Source organism: Lactuca virosa, chromosome 1, assembly GCF_052849685.1.
Source record: "Lactuca virosa cultivar CGN04683 chromosome 1, Lactuca_virosa_CGN04683_v6, whole genome shotgun sequence".
NCBI lineage: Eukaryota > Viridiplantae > Streptophyta > Magnoliopsida > Asterales > Asteraceae > Lactuca > Lactuca virosa.
This window is the reverse complement of record NC_136426.1, coordinates 261,412,889-261,436,851: the sequence shown is the minus strand read 5'-3', so window position 1 is coordinate 261,436,851 and position 23,963 is coordinate 261,412,889. Positions and strand designations below refer to the sequence as shown.

The 23,963-nt window shown below is 47.1% G+C and overlaps 69 non-coding genes across 69 annotated transcripts; all 69 read right to left on the bottom strand.

Moving 5' to 3' along the window:
* Positions 1-123: 123 nt before the first annotated feature.
* LOC145148433 (5S ribosomal RNA) lies at positions 124-242 on the bottom strand. The gene has a single exon (XR_013729318.1). It is a non-coding gene; the product is annotated as a 5S ribosomal RNA (ribosomal RNA).
* A 229-nt stretch (positions 243-471) lies between these two features.
* On the bottom strand, positions 472-590 carry LOC145145812 (5S ribosomal RNA). Its single transcript, XR_013726768.1, has one exon. It is a non-coding gene; the product is annotated as a 5S ribosomal RNA (ribosomal RNA).
* Positions 591-819: 229 nt separating this feature from the next.
* Positions 820-938, bottom strand: LOC145143529 (5S ribosomal RNA). The gene has a single exon (XR_013724561.1). It is a non-coding gene; the product is annotated as a 5S ribosomal RNA (ribosomal RNA).
* A 228-nt stretch (positions 939-1,166) lies between these two features.
* On the bottom strand, positions 1,167-1,285 carry LOC145150071 (5S ribosomal RNA). Its single transcript, XR_013730900.1, has one exon. It is a non-coding gene; the product is annotated as a 5S ribosomal RNA (ribosomal RNA).
* Positions 1,286-1,501: 216 nt separating this feature from the next.
* Positions 1,502-1,620, bottom strand: LOC145139766 (5S ribosomal RNA). The gene has a single exon (XR_013721992.1). It is a non-coding gene; the product is annotated as a 5S ribosomal RNA (ribosomal RNA).
* A 226-nt stretch (positions 1,621-1,846) lies between these two features.
* On the bottom strand, positions 1,847-1,965 carry LOC145143992 (5S ribosomal RNA). Its single transcript, XR_013725015.1, has one exon. It is a non-coding gene; the product is annotated as a 5S ribosomal RNA (ribosomal RNA).
* A 229-nt stretch (positions 1,966-2,194) lies between these two features.
* Positions 2,195-2,313, bottom strand: LOC145139760 (5S ribosomal RNA). The gene has a single exon (XR_013721991.1). It is a non-coding gene; the product is annotated as a 5S ribosomal RNA (ribosomal RNA).
* Positions 2,314-2,542: 229 nt separating this feature from the next.
* Positions 2,543-2,661, bottom strand: LOC145154132 (5S ribosomal RNA). The gene has a single exon (XR_013734613.1). It is a non-coding gene; the product is annotated as a 5S ribosomal RNA (ribosomal RNA).
* Positions 2,662-2,891: 230 nt separating this feature from the next.
* On the bottom strand, positions 2,892-3,010 carry LOC145146261 (5S ribosomal RNA). Its single transcript, XR_013727211.1, has one exon. It is a non-coding gene; the product is annotated as a 5S ribosomal RNA (ribosomal RNA).
* Positions 3,011-3,241: 231 nt separating this feature from the next.
* Positions 3,242-3,360, bottom strand: LOC145133771 (5S ribosomal RNA). The gene has a single exon (XR_013718749.1). It is a non-coding gene; the product is annotated as a 5S ribosomal RNA (ribosomal RNA).
* A 230-nt stretch (positions 3,361-3,590) lies between these two features.
* LOC145153811 (5S ribosomal RNA) lies at positions 3,591-3,709 on the bottom strand. Its single transcript, XR_013734302.1, has one exon. It is a non-coding gene; the product is annotated as a 5S ribosomal RNA (ribosomal RNA).
* A 230-nt stretch (positions 3,710-3,939) lies between these two features.
* Positions 3,940-4,058, bottom strand: LOC145153385 (5S ribosomal RNA). The gene has a single exon (XR_013733897.1). It is a non-coding gene; the product is annotated as a 5S ribosomal RNA (ribosomal RNA).
* Positions 4,059-4,287: 229 nt separating this feature from the next.
* On the bottom strand, positions 4,288-4,406 carry LOC145154131 (5S ribosomal RNA). The gene has a single exon (XR_013734612.1). It is a non-coding gene; the product is annotated as a 5S ribosomal RNA (ribosomal RNA).
* A 218-nt stretch (positions 4,407-4,624) lies between these two features.
* Positions 4,625-4,743, bottom strand: LOC145154507 (5S ribosomal RNA). Its single transcript, XR_013734980.1, has one exon. It is a non-coding gene; the product is annotated as a 5S ribosomal RNA (ribosomal RNA).
* Positions 4,744-4,972: 229 nt separating this feature from the next.
* On the bottom strand, positions 4,973-5,091 carry LOC145153601 (5S ribosomal RNA). Its single transcript, XR_013734101.1, has one exon. It is a non-coding gene; the product is annotated as a 5S ribosomal RNA (ribosomal RNA).
* Positions 5,092-5,314: 223 nt separating this feature from the next.
* Positions 5,315-5,433, bottom strand: LOC145154130 (5S ribosomal RNA). The gene has a single exon (XR_013734611.1). It is a non-coding gene; the product is annotated as a 5S ribosomal RNA (ribosomal RNA).
* A 230-nt stretch (positions 5,434-5,663) lies between these two features.
* LOC145146260 (5S ribosomal RNA) lies at positions 5,664-5,782 on the bottom strand. The gene has a single exon (XR_013727210.1). It is a non-coding gene; the product is annotated as a 5S ribosomal RNA (ribosomal RNA).
* Positions 5,783-6,010: 228 nt separating this feature from the next.
* LOC145156113 (5S ribosomal RNA) lies at positions 6,011-6,129 on the bottom strand. The gene has a single exon (XR_013736538.1). It is a non-coding gene; the product is annotated as a 5S ribosomal RNA (ribosomal RNA).
* A 231-nt stretch (positions 6,130-6,360) lies between these two features.
* Positions 6,361-6,479, bottom strand: LOC145152601 (5S ribosomal RNA). The gene has a single exon (XR_013733132.1). It is a non-coding gene; the product is annotated as a 5S ribosomal RNA (ribosomal RNA).
* Positions 6,480-6,709: 230 nt separating this feature from the next.
* LOC145154971 (5S ribosomal RNA) lies at positions 6,710-6,828 on the bottom strand. The gene has a single exon (XR_013735437.1). It is a non-coding gene; the product is annotated as a 5S ribosomal RNA (ribosomal RNA).
* Positions 6,829-7,057: 229 nt separating this feature from the next.
* Positions 7,058-7,176, bottom strand: LOC145145907 (5S ribosomal RNA). The gene has a single exon (XR_013726858.1). It is a non-coding gene; the product is annotated as a 5S ribosomal RNA (ribosomal RNA).
* Positions 7,177-7,394: 218 nt separating this feature from the next.
* LOC145154506 (5S ribosomal RNA) lies at positions 7,395-7,513 on the bottom strand. The gene has a single exon (XR_013734979.1). It is a non-coding gene; the product is annotated as a 5S ribosomal RNA (ribosomal RNA).
* A 229-nt stretch (positions 7,514-7,742) lies between these two features.
* On the bottom strand, positions 7,743-7,861 carry LOC145153600 (5S ribosomal RNA). Its single transcript, XR_013734100.1, has one exon. It is a non-coding gene; the product is annotated as a 5S ribosomal RNA (ribosomal RNA).
* Positions 7,862-8,084: 223 nt separating this feature from the next.
* LOC145154129 (5S ribosomal RNA) lies at positions 8,085-8,203 on the bottom strand. The gene has a single exon (XR_013734610.1). It is a non-coding gene; the product is annotated as a 5S ribosomal RNA (ribosomal RNA).
* A 230-nt stretch (positions 8,204-8,433) lies between these two features.
* Positions 8,434-8,552, bottom strand: LOC145146259 (5S ribosomal RNA). Its single transcript, XR_013727209.1, has one exon. It is a non-coding gene; the product is annotated as a 5S ribosomal RNA (ribosomal RNA).
* A 228-nt stretch (positions 8,553-8,780) lies between these two features.
* Positions 8,781-8,899, bottom strand: LOC145156112 (5S ribosomal RNA). The gene has a single exon (XR_013736537.1). It is a non-coding gene; the product is annotated as a 5S ribosomal RNA (ribosomal RNA).
* A 231-nt stretch (positions 8,900-9,130) lies between these two features.
* LOC145152600 (5S ribosomal RNA) lies at positions 9,131-9,249 on the bottom strand. The gene has a single exon (XR_013733131.1). It is a non-coding gene; the product is annotated as a 5S ribosomal RNA (ribosomal RNA).
* A 230-nt stretch (positions 9,250-9,479) lies between these two features.
* Positions 9,480-9,598, bottom strand: LOC145154969 (5S ribosomal RNA). The gene has a single exon (XR_013735435.1). It is a non-coding gene; the product is annotated as a 5S ribosomal RNA (ribosomal RNA).
* A 229-nt stretch (positions 9,599-9,827) lies between these two features.
* LOC145145906 (5S ribosomal RNA) lies at positions 9,828-9,946 on the bottom strand. The gene has a single exon (XR_013726857.1). It is a non-coding gene; the product is annotated as a 5S ribosomal RNA (ribosomal RNA).
* A 218-nt stretch (positions 9,947-10,164) lies between these two features.
* LOC145153487 (5S ribosomal RNA) lies at positions 10,165-10,283 on the bottom strand. Its single transcript, XR_013733993.1, has one exon. It is a non-coding gene; the product is annotated as a 5S ribosomal RNA (ribosomal RNA).
* A 229-nt stretch (positions 10,284-10,512) lies between these two features.
* LOC145153599 (5S ribosomal RNA) lies at positions 10,513-10,631 on the bottom strand. The gene has a single exon (XR_013734099.1). It is a non-coding gene; the product is annotated as a 5S ribosomal RNA (ribosomal RNA).
* A 223-nt stretch (positions 10,632-10,854) lies between these two features.
* LOC145154128 (5S ribosomal RNA) lies at positions 10,855-10,973 on the bottom strand. The gene has a single exon (XR_013734609.1). It is a non-coding gene; the product is annotated as a 5S ribosomal RNA (ribosomal RNA).
* Positions 10,974-11,201: 228 nt separating this feature from the next.
* LOC145146258 (5S ribosomal RNA) lies at positions 11,202-11,320 on the bottom strand. The gene has a single exon (XR_013727207.1). It is a non-coding gene; the product is annotated as a 5S ribosomal RNA (ribosomal RNA).
* A 229-nt stretch (positions 11,321-11,549) lies between these two features.
* LOC145156111 (5S ribosomal RNA) lies at positions 11,550-11,668 on the bottom strand. Its single transcript, XR_013736536.1, has one exon. It is a non-coding gene; the product is annotated as a 5S ribosomal RNA (ribosomal RNA).
* Positions 11,669-11,898: 230 nt separating this feature from the next.
* On the bottom strand, positions 11,899-12,017 carry LOC145152599 (5S ribosomal RNA). Its single transcript, XR_013733130.1, has one exon. It is a non-coding gene; the product is annotated as a 5S ribosomal RNA (ribosomal RNA).
* Positions 12,018-12,247: 230 nt separating this feature from the next.
* On the bottom strand, positions 12,248-12,366 carry LOC145153384 (5S ribosomal RNA). The gene has a single exon (XR_013733896.1). It is a non-coding gene; the product is annotated as a 5S ribosomal RNA (ribosomal RNA).
* A 229-nt stretch (positions 12,367-12,595) lies between these two features.
* Positions 12,596-12,714, bottom strand: LOC145145904 (5S ribosomal RNA). The gene has a single exon (XR_013726856.1). It is a non-coding gene; the product is annotated as a 5S ribosomal RNA (ribosomal RNA).
* Positions 12,715-12,941: 227 nt separating this feature from the next.
* On the bottom strand, positions 12,942-13,060 carry LOC145154104 (5S ribosomal RNA). Its single transcript, XR_013734586.1, has one exon. It is a non-coding gene; the product is annotated as a 5S ribosomal RNA (ribosomal RNA).
* A 226-nt stretch (positions 13,061-13,286) lies between these two features.
* Positions 13,287-13,405, bottom strand: LOC145149884 (5S ribosomal RNA). Its single transcript, XR_013730723.1, has one exon. It is a non-coding gene; the product is annotated as a 5S ribosomal RNA (ribosomal RNA).
* A 215-nt stretch (positions 13,406-13,620) lies between these two features.
* Positions 13,621-13,739, bottom strand: LOC145145076 (5S ribosomal RNA). Its single transcript, XR_013726067.1, has one exon. It is a non-coding gene; the product is annotated as a 5S ribosomal RNA (ribosomal RNA).
* Positions 13,740-13,968: 229 nt separating this feature from the next.
* On the bottom strand, positions 13,969-14,087 carry LOC145145971 (5S ribosomal RNA). Its single transcript, XR_013726920.1, has one exon. It is a non-coding gene; the product is annotated as a 5S ribosomal RNA (ribosomal RNA).
* Positions 14,088-14,315: 228 nt separating this feature from the next.
* On the bottom strand, positions 14,316-14,434 carry LOC145154092 (5S ribosomal RNA). The gene has a single exon (XR_013734575.1). It is a non-coding gene; the product is annotated as a 5S ribosomal RNA (ribosomal RNA).
* A 230-nt stretch (positions 14,435-14,664) lies between these two features.
* LOC145153383 (5S ribosomal RNA) lies at positions 14,665-14,783 on the bottom strand. Its single transcript, XR_013733895.1, has one exon. It is a non-coding gene; the product is annotated as a 5S ribosomal RNA (ribosomal RNA).
* A 229-nt stretch (positions 14,784-15,012) lies between these two features.
* On the bottom strand, positions 15,013-15,131 carry LOC145145903 (5S ribosomal RNA). The gene has a single exon (XR_013726855.1). It is a non-coding gene; the product is annotated as a 5S ribosomal RNA (ribosomal RNA).
* Positions 15,132-15,348: 217 nt separating this feature from the next.
* LOC145153369 (5S ribosomal RNA) lies at positions 15,349-15,467 on the bottom strand. The gene has a single exon (XR_013733882.1). It is a non-coding gene; the product is annotated as a 5S ribosomal RNA (ribosomal RNA).
* Positions 15,468-15,696: 229 nt separating this feature from the next.
* LOC145154080 (5S ribosomal RNA) lies at positions 15,697-15,815 on the bottom strand. The gene has a single exon (XR_013734564.1). It is a non-coding gene; the product is annotated as a 5S ribosomal RNA (ribosomal RNA).
* Positions 15,816-16,042: 227 nt separating this feature from the next.
* On the bottom strand, positions 16,043-16,161 carry LOC145149883 (5S ribosomal RNA). The gene has a single exon (XR_013730722.1). It is a non-coding gene; the product is annotated as a 5S ribosomal RNA (ribosomal RNA).
* Positions 16,162-16,376: 215 nt separating this feature from the next.
* LOC145145075 (5S ribosomal RNA) lies at positions 16,377-16,495 on the bottom strand. Its single transcript, XR_013726066.1, has one exon. It is a non-coding gene; the product is annotated as a 5S ribosomal RNA (ribosomal RNA).
* A 229-nt stretch (positions 16,496-16,724) lies between these two features.
* On the bottom strand, positions 16,725-16,843 carry LOC145145970 (5S ribosomal RNA). Its single transcript, XR_013726919.1, has one exon. It is a non-coding gene; the product is annotated as a 5S ribosomal RNA (ribosomal RNA).
* Positions 16,844-17,069: 226 nt separating this feature from the next.
* LOC145154068 (5S ribosomal RNA) lies at positions 17,070-17,188 on the bottom strand. Its single transcript, XR_013734552.1, has one exon. It is a non-coding gene; the product is annotated as a 5S ribosomal RNA (ribosomal RNA).
* Positions 17,189-17,418: 230 nt separating this feature from the next.
* On the bottom strand, positions 17,419-17,537 carry LOC145153382 (5S ribosomal RNA). The gene has a single exon (XR_013733894.1). It is a non-coding gene; the product is annotated as a 5S ribosomal RNA (ribosomal RNA).
* Positions 17,538-17,766: 229 nt separating this feature from the next.
* Positions 17,767-17,885, bottom strand: LOC145145901 (5S ribosomal RNA). Its single transcript, XR_013726853.1, has one exon. It is a non-coding gene; the product is annotated as a 5S ribosomal RNA (ribosomal RNA).
* A 218-nt stretch (positions 17,886-18,103) lies between these two features.
* Positions 18,104-18,222, bottom strand: LOC145153251 (5S ribosomal RNA). The gene has a single exon (XR_013733771.1). It is a non-coding gene; the product is annotated as a 5S ribosomal RNA (ribosomal RNA).
* A 230-nt stretch (positions 18,223-18,452) lies between these two features.
* Positions 18,453-18,571, bottom strand: LOC145137008 (5S ribosomal RNA). The gene has a single exon (XR_013720829.1). It is a non-coding gene; the product is annotated as a 5S ribosomal RNA (ribosomal RNA).
* A 227-nt stretch (positions 18,572-18,798) lies between these two features.
* On the bottom strand, positions 18,799-18,917 carry LOC145150862 (5S ribosomal RNA). Its single transcript, XR_013731673.1, has one exon. It is a non-coding gene; the product is annotated as a 5S ribosomal RNA (ribosomal RNA).
* A 215-nt stretch (positions 18,918-19,132) lies between these two features.
* LOC145145074 (5S ribosomal RNA) lies at positions 19,133-19,251 on the bottom strand. The gene has a single exon (XR_013726065.1). It is a non-coding gene; the product is annotated as a 5S ribosomal RNA (ribosomal RNA).
* Positions 19,252-19,480: 229 nt separating this feature from the next.
* Positions 19,481-19,599, bottom strand: LOC145145969 (5S ribosomal RNA). The gene has a single exon (XR_013726918.1). It is a non-coding gene; the product is annotated as a 5S ribosomal RNA (ribosomal RNA).
* Positions 19,600-19,827: 228 nt separating this feature from the next.
* Positions 19,828-19,946, bottom strand: LOC145154057 (5S ribosomal RNA). The gene has a single exon (XR_013734541.1). It is a non-coding gene; the product is annotated as a 5S ribosomal RNA (ribosomal RNA).
* A 229-nt stretch (positions 19,947-20,175) lies between these two features.
* On the bottom strand, positions 20,176-20,294 carry LOC145138934 (5S ribosomal RNA). Its single transcript, XR_013721791.1, has one exon. It is a non-coding gene; the product is annotated as a 5S ribosomal RNA (ribosomal RNA).
* A 229-nt stretch (positions 20,295-20,523) lies between these two features.
* Positions 20,524-20,642, bottom strand: LOC145145900 (5S ribosomal RNA). Its single transcript, XR_013726852.1, has one exon. It is a non-coding gene; the product is annotated as a 5S ribosomal RNA (ribosomal RNA).
* A 219-nt stretch (positions 20,643-20,861) lies between these two features.
* Positions 20,862-20,980, bottom strand: LOC145153133 (5S ribosomal RNA). Its single transcript, XR_013733659.1, has one exon. It is a non-coding gene; the product is annotated as a 5S ribosomal RNA (ribosomal RNA).
* A 229-nt stretch (positions 20,981-21,209) lies between these two features.
* Positions 21,210-21,328, bottom strand: LOC145153768 (5S ribosomal RNA). The gene has a single exon (XR_013734258.1). It is a non-coding gene; the product is annotated as a 5S ribosomal RNA (ribosomal RNA).
* A 226-nt stretch (positions 21,329-21,554) lies between these two features.
* LOC145149882 (5S ribosomal RNA) lies at positions 21,555-21,673 on the bottom strand. The gene has a single exon (XR_013730721.1). It is a non-coding gene; the product is annotated as a 5S ribosomal RNA (ribosomal RNA).
* Positions 21,674-21,888: 215 nt separating this feature from the next.
* On the bottom strand, positions 21,889-22,007 carry LOC145145073 (5S ribosomal RNA). Its single transcript, XR_013726064.1, has one exon. It is a non-coding gene; the product is annotated as a 5S ribosomal RNA (ribosomal RNA).
* A 229-nt stretch (positions 22,008-22,236) lies between these two features.
* On the bottom strand, positions 22,237-22,355 carry LOC145145967 (5S ribosomal RNA). The gene has a single exon (XR_013726917.1). It is a non-coding gene; the product is annotated as a 5S ribosomal RNA (ribosomal RNA).
* A 227-nt stretch (positions 22,356-22,582) lies between these two features.
* LOC145154045 (5S ribosomal RNA) lies at positions 22,583-22,701 on the bottom strand. Its single transcript, XR_013734530.1, has one exon. It is a non-coding gene; the product is annotated as a 5S ribosomal RNA (ribosomal RNA).
* A 230-nt stretch (positions 22,702-22,931) lies between these two features.
* Positions 22,932-23,050, bottom strand: LOC145153381 (5S ribosomal RNA). The gene has a single exon (XR_013733893.1). It is a non-coding gene; the product is annotated as a 5S ribosomal RNA (ribosomal RNA).
* A 229-nt stretch (positions 23,051-23,279) lies between these two features.
* Positions 23,280-23,398, bottom strand: LOC145145899 (5S ribosomal RNA). The gene has a single exon (XR_013726851.1). It is a non-coding gene; the product is annotated as a 5S ribosomal RNA (ribosomal RNA).
* Positions 23,399-23,615: 217 nt separating this feature from the next.
* LOC145153017 (5S ribosomal RNA) lies at positions 23,616-23,734 on the bottom strand. The gene has a single exon (XR_013733546.1). It is a non-coding gene; the product is annotated as a 5S ribosomal RNA (ribosomal RNA).
* Positions 23,735-23,963: the final 229 nt, after the last annotated feature.

Here is a 23,963-nt window from a genome sequence, read left to right as displayed (position 1 = left end):
GGCTCCGTTCCAAAAATACGAAAACCATCAACCATGAAACGGAGGCCACCCGAGCATAGAAATAGCAAGAAAAAAAAAACCGCACGTAAAATCTAAAAAAACGCAAACGGACAGCGAAAAAAAGGGGTACAACACGAGGACTTCCCAGGGGGTCACCCATCCTAGTACTACTCTAGCCCAAGCACGCTTAACTGCGGAGTTCTGATGGGATCCGGTGCATTAGTGCTGGTATAATCACACCCGAAATACTATCCATGCTTATTGCTTTTATGTCTTAAAAGACGCAGAACCTCGTTTGTTTTCGTACGCGAGGCGTGGAACCCACGTGACCGATCGGCTCCGTTCCAAAAATACGAAAACCATCAACCATGAAGCGGAGGCCACCCGAGCATAGAAATAGCAAGAAAGAAAAAAAAACAAAAAAAAACCGCACGTAAAATCTAAAAAAACGCAAACGGACAACGAAAAAGGAGGGTGCAACACGAGGACTTCCCAGGGGGTCACCCATCCTAGTACTACTCTCGCCCAAGCACGCTTAACTGCGGAGTTCTGATGGGATCCGGTGCATTAGTGCTGGTATGATGACACCCGAAATACTATCCATGCTTATTGCTTGTATGTCTTAAAAGACGCAGAACCTCCTTTGTTTTCGTACGCGAGGCGTGGGACTCACGTGACCGATCGGCTCCGTTCCAAAAATACGAAGACAATGAACCATGAAACGAAGGCCACCCGAGCATAGAAATAGCAAGAAAGAAAAAAAAACAAAAAAAAACCGCACGTAAAATCTAAAAAAACGCAAACGGACAACGAAAAAGGGGGGTGCAACACGAGGACTTCCCAGGGGGTCACCCATCCTAGTACTACTCTGGCCCAAGCACGCTTAACTGCGGAGTTCTGATGGGATCCGGTGCATTAGTGCTGGTATGATCGCACCCGAAATACTATCCATGCTTATTGCTTTTATGTCTTAAAAGACGCAGAACCTCCTTTGTTTTCGTACGCGAGGCGTGGGACTCACGTGACCGATCGGCTCCGTTCCAAAAATACGAAAACCATCAACCATGAAGCGGTGGCCACCCGAGCATAGAAATAGCAAGAAAGAAAACAAAAAAAACCGCACGTAAAATCTAAAAAAACGCAAACGGGCAACGGAAAAGGGGGGGGGGGTGCAACACGAGGATTTCCCAGGGGGTCACCCATCCTAGTACTACTCTCGCCCACGCATGCTTAACTGTGGAGTTCTGATGGGATCCGGTACATTAGTGCTGGTATGATAGCACCCGAAATACTATCCATGCTTATTGCTTTTATGTCTTAAAAGACGCAGAACCTCCTTTGTTTTCGTACGCGAGGCGTGGGACCCACGTGACCGATCGGCTCCGTTCCAAAAATACGAAAACCATCAACAATGAAGCGGAGGCCACCCGAGCATAGAAATAGCAAGAAAAAAAAAACCGCACGTAAAATCTAAAAAAACGCAAACGGACAACGAAAAAAAGGGGTGCAACACGAGGACTTCCCAGGGGGTCACCCATCCTAGTACTACTCTAGCCCAAGCACGCTTAACTGCGGAGTTCTGATGGGATCCGGTGCATTAGTGCTGGTATGATCGCACCCGAAATACTATCCATGCTTATTGCTTTTATGTCTTAAAAGACGCAGAACCTCCTTTGTTTTCGTACGCGAGGCGTGGAACCCACGTGACCGATCGGCTCCGTTCCAAAAATACGAAAACCATCAACCATGAAGCGGAGGCCACCCGAGCATAGAAATAGCAAGAAAGAAAAAAAAAAAAAAAACCGCACGTAAAATCTAAAAAAACGCAAACGGACAACGAAAAAGGAGGGTGCAACACGAGGACTTCCCAGGGGGTCACCCATCCTACTACTACTCTCGCCCAAGCACGCTTAACTGCGGAGTTCTGATGGGATCCGGTGCATTAGTGCTGGTATGATCACACCCGAAATACTATCCATGCTTATTGCTTGTATGTCTTAAAAGACGCAGAACCTTCTTTGTTTTCGTACGCGAGGCGTGGGACCCACGTGACCGATCGGCTCCGTTCCAAAAATACGAAGACAATGAACTATGAAACGAAGGCCACCCGAGCATAGAAATAGCAAGAAAGAAAAAAAAACAAAAAAAAACCGCACGTAAAATCTAAAAAAACGCAAACGGACAACGAAAAAGGGGGGTGCAACACGAGGACTTCCCAGGGGGTCACCCATCCTAGTACTACTCTAGCCCAAGCACGCTTAACTGCGGAGTTCTGATGGGATCCGGTGCATTAGTGCTGGTATGATCGCACCCGAAATACTATCCATGCTTATTGCTTTTATGTCTTAAAAGACGTAGAACCTCCTTTGTTTTCGTACGCGAGGCGTGGAACCCACGTGACCGATCGGCTCCGTTCCAAAAATACGAAAACCATCAACCATGAAGCGGAGGCCACCCGAGCATAGAAATAGCAAGAAAGAAAAAAAAACAAAAAAAAACCGCACGTAAAATCTAAAAAAACGCAAACGGACAACGAAAAAGGGGGGTGCAACACGAGGACTTCCCAGGGGGTCACCCATCCTAGTACTACTCTCGCCCAAGCACGTTTAACTGCGGAGTTCTGATGGGATCCGGTGCATTAGTGCTGGTATGATCGCACCCGAAATACTATCCATGCTTATTGCTTGTATGTCTTAAAAGACGCAGAACCTCCTTTGTTTTCGTACGCGAGGCGTGGGACCCACGTGACCGATCGGCTCCGTTCCAAAAATACGAAGACCATGAACCATGAAACGAAGGCCACCCGAGCATAGAAATAGCAAGAAAGAAAAAAAAAACAAAAAAAAACCGCACGTAAAATCTAAAAAAACGCAAACGGACAACGAAAAAGGGGGGTGCAACACGAGGACTTCCCAGGGGGTCACTCATCCTAGTACAACTCTCGCCCAAGCACGCTTAACTGCGGAGTTCTGATGGGATCCGGTGCATTAGTGCTGGTATGATCGCACCCGAAATACTATCCATGCTTATTGCTTGTATGTCTTAAAAGACGCAGAACCTCCTTTGTTTTCGTACGCGAGGCGTGGGACCCACGTGACCGATCGGCTCCGTTCCAAAAATACGAAGACCATCAACCATGAAGCGGAGGCCACCCTAGCATAGAAATAGCAAGAAAGAAAAAAAACAAAAAAAAACCGCACGTAAAATCTAAAAAAACGCAAACGGACAACGAAAAAGGGGGGGGGTGCAACACGAGGACTTCCCATGGGGTCACCCATCCTAGTACTACTCTCGCCCAAACACGCTTAACTGCGGAGTTCTGATGGGATCCGGTGCATTAGTGCTGGTATGATCGCACCCGAAATACTATCCATGCTTATTGCTTTTATGTCTTAAAAGACGCAGAACCTCCTTTGTTTTCGTACGCGAGGCGTGGGACCCACGTGACCGATCGGCTCCGTTCCAAAAATACGAAAACCATCAACCATGAAGCGGAGGCCACCCGAGCATAGAAATAGCAAGAAAGAAAAAAAAAACAAAAAAAAACCGCACGTAAAATCTAAAAAAACGCAAACGGACAACGAAAAAGGAGGGTGCAACACGAGGACTTCCCAAGGGGTCACCCATCCTAGTACTACTCTCGCCCAAGCACGCTTAACTGCGGAGTTCTGATGGGATCCGGTGCATTAGTGCTGGTATGATCGCACCCGAAATACTATCCATGCTTATTGCTTGTATGTCTTAAAAGACGCAGAACCTCCTTTGTTTTCGTACGCGAGTCGTGGGACCCACGTGACCGATCGGCTCCGTTCCAAAAATACGAAGACCATGAACCATGAAACGAAGGCCACCCGAGCATAGAAATAGCAAGAAAGAAAAAAAAAACAAAAAAAAACCGCACGTAAAATCTAAAAAAACGCAAACAGACAACGAAAAAGGGGGGTGCAACACGAGGACTTCCCAAGGGGTCACCCATCCTAGTACTACTCTCGCCCAAGCACGCTTAACTGCGGAGTTCTGATGGGATCCGGTGCATTAGTGCTGGTATGATCGCACCCGAAATACTATCAATGCTTATTGCTTTTATGTCTTAAAAGACGTAGAACCTCCTTTGTTTTCGTACGCGAGGCGTGGAACCCACGTGACCGATCGGCTCCGTTCCAAAAATACGAAAACCATCAACCATGAAGCGGATGCCACCCGAGCATAGAAATAGCAAGAAAGAAAAAAAAACAAAAAAAAACCGCACGTAAAATCTAAAAAAACGCAAACGGACAACGAAAAAGGGGGGTGCAACACGAGGACTTCCCAGGGGGTCACCCATCCTAGTACTACTCTCGCCCAAGCACGTTTAACTGCGGAGTTCTGATGGGATCCGGTGCATTAGTGCTGGTATGATCGCACCCGAAATACTATCCATGCTTATTGCTTGTATGTCTTAAAAGACGCAGAACCTACTTTGTTTTCGTACGCGAGGCGTGGGACCCACGTGACCGATCGGCTCCGTTCCAAAAATACGAAGACCATGAACCATGAAACGAAGGCCACCCGAGCATAGAAATAGCAAAAAAAAAAAAAAACCGCACGTAAAATCTAAAAAAACACAAACGGACAACGAAAAAGGGGGGTGCAACACGAGAACTTCCCAGGGGGTCACCCATCCTAGTACTACTCTCGCCCAAGCACGCTTAACTGCGGAGTTCTGATGGGATCCGGTGCATTAGTGCTGGTTTGATCGCACCCGAAATACTATCCATGCTTATTGCTTGTATGTCTTAAAAGACGCAGAACCTCCTTTGTTTTCGTACGCGAGGCGTGGGACCCACGTGACCGATCGACTCCGTTCCAAAAATACGAAGACAATGAACCATGAAACGAAGGCCACCCGAGCATAGAAATAGCAAGAAAGAAAAAAAAACAAAAAAAAACCGCACGTAAAATCTAAAAAAACGCAAACGGACAACGAAAAAGGGGGGTGCAACACGAGGACTTCCCAGGGGGTCACCCATCCTAGTACTACTCTCGCCCAAGCACGCTTAACTGCGGAGTTCTAATGGGATCCGGTGCATTAGTGCTGGTATGATCGCACCCGAAATACTATCCATGCTTATTGCTTTTATGTCTTAAAAGACGCAGAACCTCCTTTGTTTTCGTACGCGAGGCGTGGGACTCACGTGTCCGATCGGCTCCGTTCCAAAAATACGAAAACCATCAACCATGAAGCGGTGGCCACCCGAGCATAGAAATAGCAAGAAAGAAAACAAAAAAAACCGCACGTAAAATCTAAAAAAACGCAAACGGACAACGAAAAAGGGGGGTGCAACACGAGGACTTCCCAGGGGGTCACCCATCCTAGTACTACTCTCGCCCAAGCACGTTTAACTGCGGAGTTCTGATGGGATCCGGTGCATTAGTGCTGGTATGATCGCACCCGAAATACTATCCATGCTTATTGCTTGTATGTCTTAAAAGACGCAGAACCTCCTTTGTTTTCGTACGCGAGGCGTGGGACCCACGTGACCGATCGGCTCCGTTCCAAAAATACGAAGACCATGAACCATGAAACGAAGGCCACCCGAGCATAGAAATAGCAAGAAAGAAAAAAAAAACAAAAAAAAACCGCACGTAAAATCTAAAAAAACGCAAACGGACAACGAAAAAGGGGGGTGCAACACGAGGACTTCCCAGGGGGTCACTCATCCTAGTACAACTCTCGCCCAAGCACGCTTAACTGCGGAGTTCTGATGGGATCCGGTGCATTAGTGCTGGTATGATCGCACCCGAAATACTATCCATGCTTATTGCTTGTATGTCTTAAAAGACGCAGAACCTCCTTTGTTTTCGTACGCGAGGCGTGGGACCCACGTGACCGATCGGCTCCGTTCCAAAAATACGAAGACCATCAACCATGAAGCGGAGCCACCCTAGCATAGAAATAGCAAGAAAGAAAAAAAACAAAAAAAAACCGCACGTAAAATCTAAAAAAACGCAAACGGACAACGAAAAAGGGGGGGTGCAACACGAGGACTTCCCATGGGGTCACCCATCCTAGTACTACTCTCGCCCAAACACGCTTAACTGCGGAGTTCTGATGGGATCCGGTGCATTAGTGCTGGTATGATCGCACCCGAAATACTATCCATGCTTATTGCTTTTATGTCTTAAAAGACGCAGAACCTCCTTTGTTTTCGTACGCGAGGCGTGGGACCCACGTGACCGATCGGCTCCGTTCCAAAAATACGAAAACCATCAACCATGAAGCGGAGGCCACCCGAGCATAGAAATAGCAAGAAAGAAAAAAAAAAACAAAAAAAAACCGCACGTAAAATCTAAAAAAACGCAAACGGACAACGAAAAAGGAGGGTGCAACACGAGGACTTCCCAGGGGGTCACCCATCCTAGTACTACTCTCGCCCAAGCACGCTTAACTGCGGAGTTCTGATGGGATCCGGTGCATTAGTGCTGGTATGATCGCACCCGAAATACTATCCATGCTTATTGCTTGTATGTCTTAAAAGACGCAGAACCTCCTTTGTTTTCGTACGCGAGTCGTGGGACCCACGTGACCGATCGGCTCCGTTCCAAAAATACGAAGACCATGAACCATGAAACGAAGGCCACCCGAGCATAGAAATAGCAAGAAAGAAAAAAAAAACAAAAAAAAACCGCACGTAAAATCTAAAAAAACGCAAACAGACAACGAAAAAGGGGGGTGCAACACGAGGACTTCCCAAGGGGTCACCCATCCTAGTACTACTCTCGCCCAAGCACGCTTAACTGCGGAGTTCTGATGAGATCCGGTGCATTAGTGCTGGTATGATCGCACCCGAAATACTATCAATGCTTATTGCTTTTATGTCTTAAAAGACGTAGAACCTCCTTTGTTTTCGTACGCGAGGCGTGGAACCCACGTGACCGATCGGCTCCGTTCCAAAAATACGAAAACCATCAACCATGAAGCGGATGCCACCCGAGCATAGAAATAGCAAGAAAGAAAAAAAAACAAAAAAAAACCGCACGTAAAATCTAAAAAAACGCAAACGGACAACGAAAAAGGGGGGTGCAACACGAGGACTTCCCAGGGGGTCACCCATCCTAGTACTACTCTCGCCCAAGCACGTTTAACTGCGGAGTTCTGATGGGATCCGGTGCATTAGTGATGGTATGATCGCACCCGAAATACTATCCATGCTTATTGCTTGTATGTCTTAAAAGACGCAGAACCTACTTTGTTTTCGTACGCGAGGCGTGGGACCCACGTGACCGATCGGCTCCGTTCCAAAAATACGAAGACCATGAACCATGAAACGAAGGCCACCCGAGCATAGAAATAGCAAAAAAAAAAAAAAACCGCACGTAAAATCTAAAAAAACACAAACGGACAACGAAAAAGGGGGGTGCAACACGAGAACTTCCCAGGGGGTCACCCATCCTAGTACTACTCTCGCCCAAGCACGCTTAACTGCGGAGTTCTGATGGGATCCGGTGCATTAGTGCTGGTTTGATCGCACCCGAAATACTATCCATGCTTATTGCTTGTATGTCTTAAAAGACGCAGAACCTCCTTTGTTTTCGTACGCGAGGCGTGGGACCCACGTGACCGATCGACTCCGTTCCAAAAATACGAAGACAATGAACCATGAAACGAAGGCCACCCGAGCATAGAAATAGCAAGAAAGAAAAAAAAACAAAAAAAAACCGCACGTAAAATCTAAAAAAACGCAAACGGACAACGAAAAAGGGGGGTGCAACACGAGGACTTCCCAGGGGGTCACCCATCCTAGTACTACTCTCGCCCAAGCACGCTTAACTGCGGAGTTCTAATGGGATCCGGTGCATTAGTGCTGGTATGATCGCACCCGAAATACTATCCATGCTTATTGCTTTTATGTCTTAAAAGACGCAGAACCTCCTTTGTTTTCGTACGCGAGGCGTGGGACTCACGTGTCCGATCGGCTCCGTTCCAAAAATACGAAAACCATCAACCATGAAGCGGTGGCCACCCGAGCATAGAAATAGCAAGAAAGAAAACAAAAAAAACCGCACGTAAAATCTAAAAAAACGCAAACGGACAACGAAAAAGGGGGGTGCAACACGAGGACTTCCCAGGGGGTCACCCATCCTAGTACTACTCTCGCCCAAGCACGTTTAACTGCGGAGTTCTGATGGGATCCGGTGCATTAGTGCTGGTATGATCGCACCCGAAATACTATCCATGCTTATTGCTTGTATGTCTTAAAAGACGCAGAACCTCCTTTGTTTTCGTACGCGAGGCGTGGGACCCACGTGACCGATCGGCTCCGTTCCAAAAATACGAAGACCATGAACCATGAAACGAAGGCCACCCGAGCATAGAAATAGCAAGAAAGAAAAAAAAAACAAAAAAAAACCGCACGTAAAATCTAAAAAAACGCAAACGGACAACGAAAAAGGGGGGTGCAACACGAGGACTTCCCAGGGGGTCACTCATCCTAGTACAACTCTCGCCCAAGCACGCTTAACTGCGGAGTTCTGATGGGATCCGGTGCATTAGTGCTGGTATGATCGCACCCGAAATACTATCCATGCTTATTGCTTGTATGTCTTAAAAGACGCAGAACCTCCTTTGTTTTCGTACGCGAGGCGTGGGACCCACGTGACCGATCGGCTCCGTTCCAAAAATACGAAGACCATCAACCATGAAGCGGAGCCACCCTAGCATAGAAATAGCAAGAAAGAAAAAAAACAAAAAAAAACCGCACGTAAAATCTAAAAAAACGCAAACGGACAACGAAAAAGGGGGGGTGCAACACGAGGACTTCCCATGGGGTCACCCATCCTAGTACTACTCTCGCCCAAACACGCTTAACTGCGGAGTTCTGATGGGATCCGGTGCATTAGTGCTGGTATGATCGCACCCGAAATACTATCCATGCTTATTGCTTTTATGTCTTAAAAGACGCAGAACCTCCTTTGTTTTCGTACGCGAGGCGTGGGACCCACGTGACCGATCGGCTCCGTTCCAAAAATACGAAAACCATCAACCATGAAGCGGAGGCCACCCGAGCATAGAAATAGCAAGAAAGAAAAAAAAAAACAAAAAAAAACCGCACGTAAAATCTAAAAAAACGCAAACGGACAACGAAAAAGGAGGGTGCAACACGAGGACTTCCCAGGGGGTCACCCATCCTAGTACTACTCTCGCCCAAGCACGCTTAACTGCGGAGTTCTGATGGGATCCGGTGCATTAGTGCTGGTATGATCGCACCCGAAATACTATCCATGCTTATTGCTTGTATGTCTTAAAAGACGCAGAACCTCCTTTGTTTTCGTACGCGAGTCGTGGGACCCACGTGACCGATCGGCTCCGTTCCAAAAATACGAAGACCATGAACCATGAAACGAAGGCCACCCGAGCATAGAAATAGCAAGAAAGAAAAAAAAAACAAAAAAAAACCGCACGTAAAATCTAAAAAAACGCAAACAGACAACGAAAAAGGGGGGTGCAACACGAGGACTTCCCAAGGGGTCACCCATCCTAGTACTACTCTCGCCCAAGCACGCTTAACTGCGGAGTTCTGATGAGATCCGGTGCATTAGTGCTGGTATGATCGCACCCGAAATACTATCAATGCTTATTGCTTTTATGTCTTAAAAGACGTAGAACCTCCTTTGTTTTCGTACGCGAGGCGTGGAACCCACGTGACCGATCGGCTCCGTTCCAAAAATACGAAAACCATCAACCATGAAGCGGATGCCACCCGAGCATAGAAATAGCAAGAAAGAAAAAAAAACAAAAAAAAACCGCACGTAAAATCTAAAAAAACGCAAACGGACAACGAAAAAGGGGGGTGCAACACGAGGACTTCCCAGGGGGTCACCCATCCTAGTACTACTCTCGCCCAAGCACGTTTAACTGCGGAGTTCTGATGGGATCCGGTGCATTAGTGATGGTATGATCGCACCCGAAATACTATCCATGCTTATTGCTTGTATGTCTTAAAAGACGCAGAACCTACTTTGTTTTCGTACGCGAGGCGTGGGACCCACGTGACCGATCGGCTCCGTTCCAAAAATACGAAGACCATGAACCATGAAACGAAGGCCACCCGAGCATAGAAATAGCAAAAAAAAAAAAAAACCGCACGTAAAATCTAAAAAAACACAAACGGACAACGAAAAAGGGGGGTGCAACACGAGAACTTCCCAGGGGGTCACCCATCCTAGTACTACTCTCGCCCAAGCACGCTTAACTGCGGAGTTCTGATGGGATCCGGTGCATTAGTGCTGGTATGATCGCACCCGAAATACTATCCATGCTTATTGCTTGTATGTCTTAAAAGACGCAGAACCTCCTTTGTTTTCGTACGCGAGGTGTGGGACCCACGTGACCGATCGACTCCGTTCCAAAAATACGAAGACAATGAACCATGAAACGAAGGCCACCCGAGCATAGAAATAGCAAGAAAGAAAAAAAAACAAAAAAAAACCGCACGTAAAATCTAAAAAAACGCAAACGGACAACGAAAAAGGGGGGTGCAACACGAGGACTTCCCAGGGGGTCACCCATCCTAGTACTACTCTCGCCCAAGCACGCTTAACTGCGGAGTTCTAATGGGATCCGGTGCATTAGTGCTGGTATGATCGCACCCGAAATACTATCCATGCTTATTGCTTTTATGTCTTAAAAGACGCAGAACCTCCTTTGTTTTCGTACGCGAGGCGTGGGACTCACGTGTCCGATCGGCTCCGTTCCAAAAATACGAAAACCATCAACCATGAAGCGGTGGCCACCCGAGCATAGAAATAGCAAGAAAGAAAACAAAAAAAACCGCACGTAAAATCTAAAAAAACGCAAACGGACAACGAAAAAGGGGGGTGCAACACGAGGACTTCCCAGGGGGTCACCCATCCTAGTACTACTCTCGCCCAAGCACGTTTAACTGCGGAGTTCTGATGGGATCCGGTGCATTAGTGCTGGTATGATCGCACCCGAAATACTATCCATGCTTATTGCTTGTATGTCTTAAAAGACGCAGAACCTCCTTTGTTTTCGTACGCGAGGCGTGGGACCCACGTGACCGATCGGCTCCGTTCCAAAAATACGAAGACCATGAACCATGAAACGAAGGCCACCCGAGCATAGAAATAGCAAGAAAGAAAAAAAAACAAAAAAAACCGCACGTAAAATCTAAAAAAACGCAAACGGACAACGAAAAAGGGGGGTGCAACACGAGGACTTCCCAGGGGGTCACTCATCCTAGTACAACTCTCGCCCAAGCACGCTTAACTGCGGAGTTCTGATGGGATCCGGTGCATTAGTGCTGGTATGATCGCACCCGAAATACTATCCATGCTTATTGCTTGTATGTCTTAAAAGACGCAGAACCTCCTTTGTTTTCGTACGCGAGGCGTGGGACCCACGTGACCGATCGGCTCCGTTCCAAAAATACGAAGACCATCAACCATGAAGCGGAGGCCACCCTAGCATAGAAATAGCAAGAAAGAAAAAAAACAAAAAAAAACCGCACGTAAAATCTAAAAAAACGCAAACGGACAACGAAAAAGGGGGGGTGCAACACGAGGACTTCCCATGGGGTCACCCATCCTAGTACTACTCTCGCCCAAACACGCTTAACTGCGGAGTTCTGATGGGATCCGGTGCATTAGTGCTGGTATGATCGCACCCGAAATACTATCCATGCTTATTGCTTTTATGTCTTAAAAGACGCAGAACCTCCTTTGTTTTCGTACGCGAGGCGTGGGACCCACGTGACCGATCGGCTCCGTTCCAAAAATACGAAAACCATCAACCATGAAGCGGAGGCCACCCGAGCATAGAAATAGCAAGAAAGAAAAAAAAAACAAAAAAAAACCGCACGTAAAATCTAAAAAAACGCAAACGGACAACGAAAAAGGAGGGTGCAACACGAGGACTTCCCAGGGGGTCACCCATCCTAGTACTACTCTCGCCCAAGCACGCTTAACTGCGGAGTTCTGATGGGATCCGGTGCATTAGTGCTGGTATGATCGCACCCGAAATACTATCCATGCTTATTGCTTGTATGTCTTAAAAGACGCAGAACCTCCTTTGTTTTCGTACGCGAGTCGTGGGACCCACGTGACCGATCGGCTCCGTTCCAAAAATACGAAGACCATGAACCATGAAACGAAGGCCACCCGAGCATAGAAATAGCAAGAAAGAAAAAAAAAACAAAAAAAAACCGCACGTAAAATCTAAAAAAACGCAAACAGACAACGAAAAAGGGGGGTGCAACACGAGGACTTCCCAAGGGGTCACCCATCCTAGTACTACTCTCGCCCAAGCACGCTTAACTGCGGAGTTCTGATGGGATCCGGTGCATTAGTGCTGGTATGATCGCACCCGAAATACTATCAATGCTTATTGCTTTTATGTCTTAAAAGACGTAGAACCTCCTTTGTTTTCGTACGCGAGGCGTGGAACCCACGTGACCGATCGGCTCCGTTCCAAAAATACGAAAACCATCAACCATGAAGCGGATGCCACCCGAGCATAGAAATAGCAAGAAAGAAAAAAAAACAAAAAAAAACCGCACGTAAAATCTAAAAAAACGCAAACGGACAACGAAAAAGGGGGGTGCAACACGAGGACTTCCCAGGGGGTCACCCATCCTAGTACTACTCTCGCCCAAGCACGTTTAACTGCGGAGTTCTGATGGGATCCGGTGCATTAGTGATGGTATGATCGCACCCGAAATACTATCCATGCTTATTGCTTGTATGTCTTAAAAGACGCAGAACCTACTTTGTTTTCGTACGCGAGGCGTGGGACCCACGTGACCGATCGGCTCCGTTCCAAAAATACGAAGACAATGAACCATGAAACGAAGGCCACCCGAGCATAGAAATAGCAAGAAAGAAAAAAAAAAAAAAAAACCGCACGTAAAATCTAAAAAAACGCAAACGGACAACGAAAAAGGGGGGTGCAACACGAGGACTTCCCAGGGGGTCACCCATCCTAGTACTACTCTCGCCCAAGCACGCTTAACTGCGGAGTTCTGATGGGATCCGGTGCATTAGTGCTGGTATGATCGCACCCGAAATACTATCCATGCTTATTGCTTTTATGTCTTAAAAGACGCAGAACCTCCTTTGTTTTCGTACGCGAGGCGTGGGACTCACGTGTCCGATCGGCTCCGTTCCAAAAATACGAAAACCATCAACCATGAAGCGGTGGCCACCCGAGCATAGAAATAGCAAGAAAGAAAACAAAAAAAACCGCACGTAAAATCTAAAAAAACGCAAACGGGCAACGAAAAGGGGGGGGGGTGCAACACGAGGACTTCCCAGGGGGTCACCCATCCTAGTACTACTCTCGCCCACGCATGCTTAACTGTGGAGTTCTGATGGGATCCGGTACATTAGTGCTGGTATGATAGCACCCGAAATACTATCCATGCTTATTGCTTTTATGTCTTAAAAGACGCAGAACCTCCTTTGTTTTCGTACGCGAGGCGTGGGACCCACGTGACCGATCGGCTCCGTTCCAAAAATACGAAAACCATCAACCATGAAGCGGAGGCCACCCGAGCATAGAAATAGCAAGAAAAAAAAACCGCACGTAAAATCTAAAAAAACGCAAACGGACAACGAAAAAAAGGGGTGCAACACGAGGACTTCCCAGGGGGTCACCCAGCCTAGTACTACTCTAGCCCAAGCACGCTTAACTGCGGAGTTCTGATGGGATCCGGTGCATTAGTGCTGGTATGATCGCACCCGAAATACTATCCATGCTTATTGCTTTTATGTCTTAAAAGACGCAGAACCTCCTTTGTTTTCGTACGCGAGGCGTGGAACCCACGTGACCGATCGGCTCCGTTCCAAAAATACGAAAACCATCAACCATGAAGCGGAGGCCACCCGAGCATAGAAATAGCAAGAAAGAAAAAAAAACAAAAAAAAACCGCACGTAAAATCTAAAAAAACGCAAACGGACAACGAAAAAGGAGGGTGCAACATGAGGACTTCCCAGGGGGTCACCCATCCTAGTACTACTCTCGCCCAAGCACGCTTAACTGCGGAGTTCTGATGGGATCCGGTGCATTAGTGCTGGTATGATCACACCCGAAATACTATCCATGCTTATTGCTTGTATGTCTTAAAAGACGCAGAACCTCCTTTGTTTTCGTACGCGAGGCGTGGGACCCACGTGACCGATCGGCTTCGTTCCAAAAATACGAAGACAATGAACCATGAAACGAAGGCCACCCGAGCATAGAAATAGCAAGAAAAAAAAAAAACAAAAAAAAACCGCACGTAAAATCTAAAAAAACGCAAACGGACAACGAAAAAGGGGGGTGCAACACGAGGACTTCCCAGGGGGTCACCCATCCTAGTACTACTCTCGCCCAAGCACGCTTAACTGCGGAGTTCTGATGGGATCCGGTGCATTAGTGCTGGTATGATCGCACCCGAAATACTATCCATGCTTATTGCTTGTATGTCTTAAAAGACGCAAAACCTCCTTTGTTTTCGTACGCGAGTCGTGGGACCCACGTGACCGATCGGCTCCGTTCCAAAAATACGAAGACCATGAACCATGAAACGAAGGCCACCCGAGCATAGAAATAGCAAGAAAGAAAAAAAAAACAAAAAAAAAACGCACGTAAAATCTAAAAAAACGCAAACAGACAACGAAAAAGGGGGGTGCAACACGAGGACTTCCCAAGGGGTCACCCATCCTAGTACTACTCTCGCCCAAGCACGCTTAACTGCGGAGTTCTGATGGGATCCGGTGCATTAGTGCTGGTATGATCGCACCCGAAATACTATCAATGCTTATTGCTTTTATGTCTTAAAAGACGTAGAACCTCCTTTGTTTTCGTACGCGAGGCGTGGAACCCACGTGACCGATCGGCTCCGTTCCAAAAATACGAAAACCATCAACCATGAAGCGGATGCCACCCGAGCATAGAAATAGCAAGAAAGAAAAAAAAACAAAAAAAAACCGCACGTAAAATCTAAAAAAACGCAAACGGACAACGAAAAAGGGGGGTGCAACACGAGGACTTCCCAGGGGGTCACCCATCCTAGTACTACTCTCGCCCAAGCACGTTTAACTGCGGAGTTCTGATGGGATCCGGTGCATTAGTGATGGTATGATCGCACCCGAAATACTATCCATGCTTATTGCTTGTATGTCTTAAAAGACGCAGAACCTACTTTGTTTTCGTACGCGAGGCGTGGGACCCACGTGACCGATCCGCTCCGTTCCAAAAATACGAAGACCATGAACCATGAAACGAAGGCCACCCGAGCATAGAAATAGCAAAAAAAAAAAAAACCGCACGTAAAATCTAAAAAAACACAAACGGACAACGAAAAAGGGGGGTGCAACACGAGAACTTCCCAGGGGGTCACCCATCCTAGTACTACTCTCGCCCAAGCACGCTTAACTGCGGAGTTCTGATGGGATCCGGTGCATTAGTGCTGGTATGATCGCACCCGAAATACTATCCATGCTTATTGCTTGTATGTCTTAAAAGACGCAGAACCTCCTTTGTTTTCGTACGCGAGGCGTGGGACACACGTGACCGATCGGCTCCGTTCCAAAAATACGAAGACAATGAACCATGAAACGAAGGCCACCCGAGCATAGAAATAGCAAGAAAGAAAAAAAAACAAAAAAAAACCGCACGTAAAATCTAAAAAAACGCAAACGGACAACGAAAAAGGGGGGTGCAACACGAGGACTTCCCAGGGGGTCACCCATCCTAGTACTACTCTCGCCCAAGCACGCTTAACTGCGGAGTTCTGATGGGATCCGGTGCATTAGTGCTGGTATGATCGCACCCGAAATACTATCCATGCTTATTGCTTTTATGTCTTAAAAGACGCAGAACCTCCTTTGTTTTCGTACGCGAGGCGTGGGACTCACGTGTCCGATCGGCTCCGTTCCAAAAATACGAAAACCATCAACCATGAAGCGGTGGCCACCCGAGCATAGAAATAGCAAGAAAGAAAACAAAAAAAACCGCATGTAAAATCTAAAAAAACGCAAACGGGCAACGAAAAGGGGGGGGGGGTGCAACACGAGGACTTCCCAGGGGGTCACCCATCCTAGTACTACTCTCGCCCACGCATGCTTAACTGTGGAGTTCTGATGGGATCCGGTACATTAGTGCTGGTATGATAGCACCCGAAATACTATCCATGCTTATTGCTTTTATGTCTTAAAAGACGCAGAACCTCCTTTGTTTTCGTACGCGAGGCGTGGGACCCACGTGACCGATCGGCTCCGTTCCAAAAATACGAAAACCATCAACCATGAAGCGGAGGCCACCCGAGCATAGAAATAGCAAGAAAAAAAAACCGCACGTAAAATCTAAAAAAACGCAAACGGACAACGAAAAAAAGGGGTGCAACACGAGGACTTCCCAGGGGGTCACCCAGCCTAGTACTACTCTAGCCCAAGCACGCTTAACTGCGGAGTTCTGATGGGATCCGGTGCATTAGTGCTGGTATGATCGCACCCGAAATACTATCCATGCTTATTGCTTTTATGTCTTAAAAGACGCAGAACCTCCTTTGTTTTCGTACGCGAGGCGTGGAACCCACGTGACCGATCGGCTCCGTTCCAAAAATACGAAAACCATCAACCATGAAGCGGAGGCCACCCGAGCATAGAAATAGCAAGAAAGAAAAAAAAACAAAAAAAAACCGCACGTAAAATCTAAAAAAACGCAAACGGACAACGAAAAAGGAGGGTGCAACATGAGGACTTCCCAGGGGGTCACCCATCCTAGTACTACTCTCGCCCAAGCACGCTTAACTGCGGAGTTCTGATGGGATCCGGTGCATTAGTGCTGGTATGATCACACCCGAAATACTATCCATGCTTATTGCTTGTATGTCTTAAAAGACGCAGAACCTCCTTTGTTTTCGTACGCGAGGCGTGGGACCCACGTGACCGATCGGCTTCGTTCCAAAAATACGAAGACAATGAACCATGAAACGAAGGCCACCCGAGCATAGAAATAGCAAGAAAAAAAAAACAAAAAAAAACCGCACGTAAAATCTAAAAAAACGCAAACGGACAACGAAAAAGGGGGGTGCAACACGAGGACTTCCCAGGGGGTCACCCATCCTAGTACTACTCTCGCCCAAGCACGCTTAACTGCGGAGTTCTGATGGGATCCGGTGCATTAGTGCTGGTATGATCGCACCCGAAATACTATCCATGCTTATTGCTTGTATGTCTTAAAAGACGCAGAACCTCCTTTGTTTTCGTACGCGAGTCGTGGGACCCACGTGACCGATCGGCTCCGTTCCAAAAATACGAAGACCATGAACCATGAAACGAAGGCCACCCGAGCATAGAAATAGCAAGAAAGAAAAAAAAAACAAAAAAAAACCGCACGTAAAATCTAAAAAAACGCAAACAGACAACGAAAAAGGGGGGTGCAACACGAGGACTTCCCAAGGGGTCACCCATCCTAGTACTACTCTCGCCCAAGCACGCTTAACTGCGGAGTTCTGATGGGATCCGGTGCATTAGTGCTGGTATGATCGCACCCGAAATACTATCAATGCTTATTGCTTTTATGTCTTAAAAGACGTAGAACCTCCTTTGTTTTCGTACGCGAGGCGTGGAACCCACGTGACCGATCGGCTCCGTTCCAAAAATACGAAAACCATCAACCATGAAGCGGATGCCACCCGAGCATAGAAATAGCAAGAAAGAAAAAAAAACAAAAAAAAACCGCACGTAAAATCTAAAAAAACGCAAACGGACAACGAAAAAGGGGGGTGCAACACGAGGACTTCCCAGGGGGTCACCCATCCTAGTACTACTCTCGCCCAAGCACGTTTAACTGCGGAGTTCTGATGGGATCCGGTGCATTAGTGATGGTATGATCGCACCCGAAATACTATCCATGCTTATTGCTTGTATGTCTTAAAAGACGCAGAACCTACTTTGTTTTCGTACGCGAGGCGTGGGACCCACGTGACCGATCGGCTCCGTTCCAAAAATACGAAGACCATGAACCATGAAACGAAGGCCACCCGAGCATAGAAATAGCAAAAAAAAAAAAAAACCGCACGTAAAATCTAAAAAAACACAAACGGACAACGAAAAAGGGGGGTGCAACACGAGAACTTCCCAGGGGGTCACCCATCCTAGTACTACTCTCGCCCAAGCACGCTTAACTGCGGAGTTCTGATGGGATCCGGTGCATTAGTGCTGGTATGATCGCACCCGAAATACTATCCATGCTTATTGCTTGTATGTCTTAAAAGACGCAGAACCTCCTTTGTTTTCGTACGCGAGGCGTGGGACCCACGTGACCGATCGGCTCCGTTCCAAAAATACGAAGACAATGAACCATGAAACGAAGGCCACCCGAGCATAGAAATAGCAAGAAAGAAAAAAAAACCAAAAAAAAACCGCACGTAAAATCTAAAAAAACGCAAACGGACAACGAAAAAGGGGGGTGCAACACGAGGACTTCCCAGGGGGTCACCCATCCTAGTACTACTCTCGCCCAAGCACGCTTAACTGCGGAGTTCTGATGGGATCCGGTGCATTAGTGCTGGTATGATCGCACCGGAAATACTATCCATGCTTATTGCTTTTATGTCTTAAAAGACGCAGAACCTCCTTTGTTTTCGTACGCGAGGCGTGGGACTCACGTGTCCGATCGGCTCCGTTCCAAAAATACGAAAACCATCAACCATGAAGCGGTGGCCACCCGAGCATAGAAATAGCAAGAAAGAAAACAAAAAAAACCGCACGTAAAATCTAAAAAAACGCAAACGGGCAACGAAAAGGGGGGGGGGGTGCAACACGAGGACTTCCCAGGGGGTCACCCATCCTAGTACTACTCTCGCCCACGCATGCTTAACTGTGGAGTTCTGATGGGATCCGGTACATTAGTGATGGTATGATAGCACCCGAAATACTATCCATGCTTATTGCTTTTATGTCTTAAAAGACGCAGAACCTCCTTTGTTTTCGTACGCGAGGCGTGGGACCCACGTGACCGATCGGCTCCGTTCCAAAAATACGAAAACCATCAACCATGAAGCGGAGGCCACCCGAGCATAGAAATAGCAAGAAAAAAAAACCGCACGTAAAATCTAAAAAAACGCAAACGGACAACGAAAAAAAGGGGTGCAACACGAGGACTTCCCAGGGGGTCACCCAGCCTAGTACTACTCTAGCCCAAGCACGCTTAACTGCGGAGTTCTGATGGGATCCGGTGCATTAGTGCTGGTATGATCGCACCCGAAATACTATCCATGCTTATTGCTTTTATGTCTTAAAAGACGCAGAACCTCCTTTGTTTTCGTACGCGAGGCGTGGAACCCACGTGACCGATCGGCTCCGTTCCAAAAATACGAAAACCATCAACCATGAAGCGGAGGCCACCCGAGCATAGAAATAGCAAGAAAGAAAAAAAAACAAAAAAAAACCGCACGTAAAATCTAAAAAAACGCAAACGGACAACGAAAAAGGAGGGTGCAACATGAGGACTTCCCAGGGGGTCACCCATCCTAGTACTACTCTCGCCCAAGCACGCTTAACTGCGGAGTTCTGATGGGATCCGGTGCATTAGTGCTGGTATGATCACACCCGAAATACTATCCATGCTTATTGCTTGTATGTCTTAAAAGACGCAGAACCTCCTTTGTTTTCGTACGCGAGGCGTGGGACCCACGTGACCGATCGGCTTCGTTCCAAAAATACGAAGACAATGAACCATGAAACGAAGGCCACCCGAGCATAGAAATAGCAAGAAAAAAAAAAAACAAAAAAAAACCGCACGTAAAATCTAAAAAAACGCAAACGGACAACGAAAAAGGGGGGTGCAACACGAGGACTTCCCAGGGGGTCACCCATCCTAGTACTACTCTCGCCCAAGCACGCTTAACTGCGGAGTTCTGATGGGATCCGGTGCATTAGTGCTGGTATGATCGCACCCGAAATACTATCCATGCTTATTGCTTGTATGTCTTAAAAGACGCAGAACCTCCTTTGTTTTCGTACGCGAGTCGTGGGACCCACGTGACCGATCGGCTCCGTTCCAAAAATACGAAGACCATGAACCATGAAACGAAGGCCACCCGAGCATAGAAATAGCAAGAAAGAAAAAAAAACAAAAAAAAACCGCACGTAAAATCTAAAAAAACGCAAACAGACAACGAAAAAGGGGGGTGCAACACGAGGACTTCCCAAGGGGTCACCCATCCTAGTACTACTCTCGCCCAAGCACGCTTAACTGCGGAGTTCTGATGGGATCCGATGCATTAGTGCTGGTATGATCGCACCCGAAATACTATCAATGCTTATTGCTTTTATGTCTTAAAAGACGTAGAACCTCCTTTGTTTTCGTACGCGAGGCGTGGAACCCACGTGACCGATCGGCTCCGTTCCAAAAATACGAAAACCATCAACCATGAAGCGGATGCCACCCGAGCATAGAAATAGCAAGAAAGAAAAAAAAACAAAAAAAAACCGCACGTAAAATCTAAAAAAACGCAAACGGACAACGAAAAAGGGGGGTGCAACACGAGGACTTCCCAGGGGGTCACCCATCCTAGTACTACTCTCGCCCAAGCACGTTTAACTGCGGAGTTCTGATGGGATCCGGTGCATTAGTGATGGTATGATCGCACCCGAAATACTATCCATGCTTATTGCTTGTATGTCTTAAAAGACGCAGAACCTACTTTGTTTTCGTACGCGAGGCGTGGGACCCACGTGACCGATCGGCTCCGTTCCAAAAATACGAAGACCATGAACCATGAAACGAAGGCCACCCGAGCATAGAAATAGCAAAAAAAAAAAAAAAACCGCACGTAAAATCTAAAAAAACACAAACGGACAACGAAAAAGGGGGGTGCAACACGAGAACTTCCCAGGGGGTCACCCATCCTAGTACTACTCTCGCCCAAGCACGCTTAACTGCGGAGTTCTGATGGGATCCGGTGCATTAGTGCTGGTATGATCGCACCCGAAATACTATCCATGCTTATTGCTTGTATGTCTTAAAAGACGCAGAACCTCCTTTGTTTTCGTACGCGAGGCGTGGGACACACGTGACCGATCGGCTCCGTTCCAAAAATACGAAGACAATGAACCATGAAACGAAGGCCACCCGAGCATAGAAATAGCAAGAAAGAAAAAAAAACAAAAAAAAACCGCACGTAAAATCTAAAAAAACGCAAACGGACAACGAAAAAGGGGGGTGCAACACGAGGACTTCCCAGAGGGTCACCCATCCTAGTACTACTCTCGCCCAAGCACGCTTAACTGCGGAGTTCTGATGGGATCCGGTGCATTAGTGCTGGTATGATCGCACCCGAAATACTATCCATGCTTATTGCTTTTATGTCTTAAAAGACGCAGAACCTCCTTTGTTTTCGTACGCGAGGCGTGGGACTCACGTGTCCGATCGGCTCCGTTCCAAAAATACGAAAACCATCAACCATGAAGCGGTGGCCACCCGAGCATAGAAATAGCAAGAAAGAAAACAAAAAAAACCGCACGTAAAATCTAAAAAAACGCAAACGGGCAACGAAAAGGGGGGGGGGTGCAACACGAGGACTTCCCAGGGGGTCACCCATCCTAGTACTACTCTCGCCCACGCATGCTTAACTGTGGAGTTCTGATGGGATCCGGTACATTAGTGCTGGTATGATAGCACCCGAAATACTATCCATGCTTATTGCTTTTATGTCTTAAAAGACGCAGAACCTCCTTTGTTTTCGTACGCGAGGCGTGGGACCCACGTGACCGATCGGCTCCGTTCCAAAAATACGAAAACCATCAACCATGAAGCGGAGGCCACCCGAGCATAGAAATAGCAAGAAAAAAAAACCGCACGTAAAATCTAAAAAAACGCAAACGGACAACGAAAAAAAGGGGTGCAACACGAGGACTTCCCAGGGGGTCACCCAGCCTAGTACTACTCTAGCCCAAGCACGCTTAACTGCGGAGTTCTGATGGGATCCGGTGCATTAGTGCTGGTATGATCGCACCCGAAATACTATCCATGCTTATTGCTTTTATGTCTTAAAAGACGCAGAACCTCCTTTGTTTTCGTACGCGAGGCGTGGAACCCACGTGACCGATCGGCTCCGTTCCAAAAATACGAAAACCATCAACCATGAAGCGGAGGCCACCCGAGCATAGAAATAGCAAGAAAGAAAAAAAAACAAAAAAAAACCGCACGTAAAATCTAAAAAAACGCAAACGGACAACGAAAAAGGAGGGTGCAACATGAGGACTTCCCAGGGGGTCACCCATCCTAGTACTACTCTCGCCCAAGCACGCTTAACTGCGGAGTTCTGATGGGATCCGGTGCATTAGTGCTGGTATGATCACACCCGAAATACTATCCATGCTTATTGCTTGTATGTCTTAAAAGACGCAGAACCTCCTTTGTTTTCGTACGCGAGGCGTGGGACCCACGTGACCGATCGGCTTCGTTCCAAAAATACGAAGACAATGAACCATGAAACGAAGGCCACCCGAGCATAGAAATAGCAAGAAAAAAAAAAACAAAAAAAAACCGCACGTAAAATCTAAAAAAACGCAAACGGACAACGAAAAAGGGGGGTGCAACACGAGGACTTCCCAGGGGGTCACCCATCCTAGTACTACTCTCGCCCAAGCACGCTTAACTGCGGAGTTCTGATGGGATCCGGTGCATTAGTGCTGGTATGATCGCACCCGAAATACTATCCATGCTTATTGCTTGTATGTCTTAAAAGACGCAGAACCTCCTTTGTTTTCGTACGCGAGTCGTGGGACCCACGTGACCGATCGGCTCCGTTCCAAAAATACGAAGACCATGAACCATGAAACGAAGGCCACCCGAGCATAGAAATAGCAAGAAAGAAAAAAAAAACAAAAAAAAACCGCACGTAAAATCTAAAAAAACGCAAACAGACAACGAAAAAGGGGGGTGCAACACGAGGACTTCCCAAGGGGTCACCCATCCTAGTACTACTCTCGCCCAAGCACGCTTAACTGCGGAGTTCTGATGGGATCCGGTGCATTAGTGCTGGTATGATCGCACCCGAAATACTATCAATGCTTATTGCTTTTATGTCTTAAAAGACGTAGAACCTCCTTTGTTTTCGTACGCGAGGCGTGGAACCCACGTGACCGATCGGCTCCGTTCCAAAAATACGAAAACCATCAACCATGAAGCGGATGCCACCCGAGCATAGAAATAGCAAGAAAGAAAAAAAAACAAAAAAAAACCGCACGTAAAATCTAAAAAAACGCAAACGGACAACGAAAAAGGGGGGTGCAACACGAGGACTTCCCAGGGGGTCACCCATCCTAGTACTACTCTCGCCCAAGCACGTTTAACTGCGGAGTTCTGATGGGATCCGGTGCATTAGTGATGGTATGATCGCACCCGAAATACTATCCATGCTTATTGCTTGTATGTCTTAAAAGACGCAGAACCTACTTTGTTTTCGTACGCGAGGCGTGGGACCCACGTGACCGATCGGCTCCGTTCCAAAAATACGAAGACCATGAACCATGAAACGAAGGCCACCCGAGCATAGAAATAGCAAAAAAAAAAAAAACCGCACGTAAAATCTAAAAAAACACAAACGGACAACGAAAAAGGGGGGTGCAACACGAGAACTTCCCAGGGGGTCACCCATCCTAGTACTACTCTCGCCCAAGCACGCTTAACTGCGGAGTTCTGATGGGATCCGGTGCATTAGTGCTGGTATGATCGCACCCGAAATACTATCCATGCTTATTGCTTGTATGTCTTAAAAGACGCAGAACCTCCTTTGTTTTCGTACGCGAGGCGTGGGACCCACGTGACCGATCGGCTCCGTTCCAAAAATACGAAGACAATGAACCATGAAACGAAGGCCACCCGAGCATAGAAATAGCAAGAAAGAAAAAAAAACCAAAAAAAAACCGCACGTAAAATCTAAAAAAACGCAAACGGACAACGAAAAAG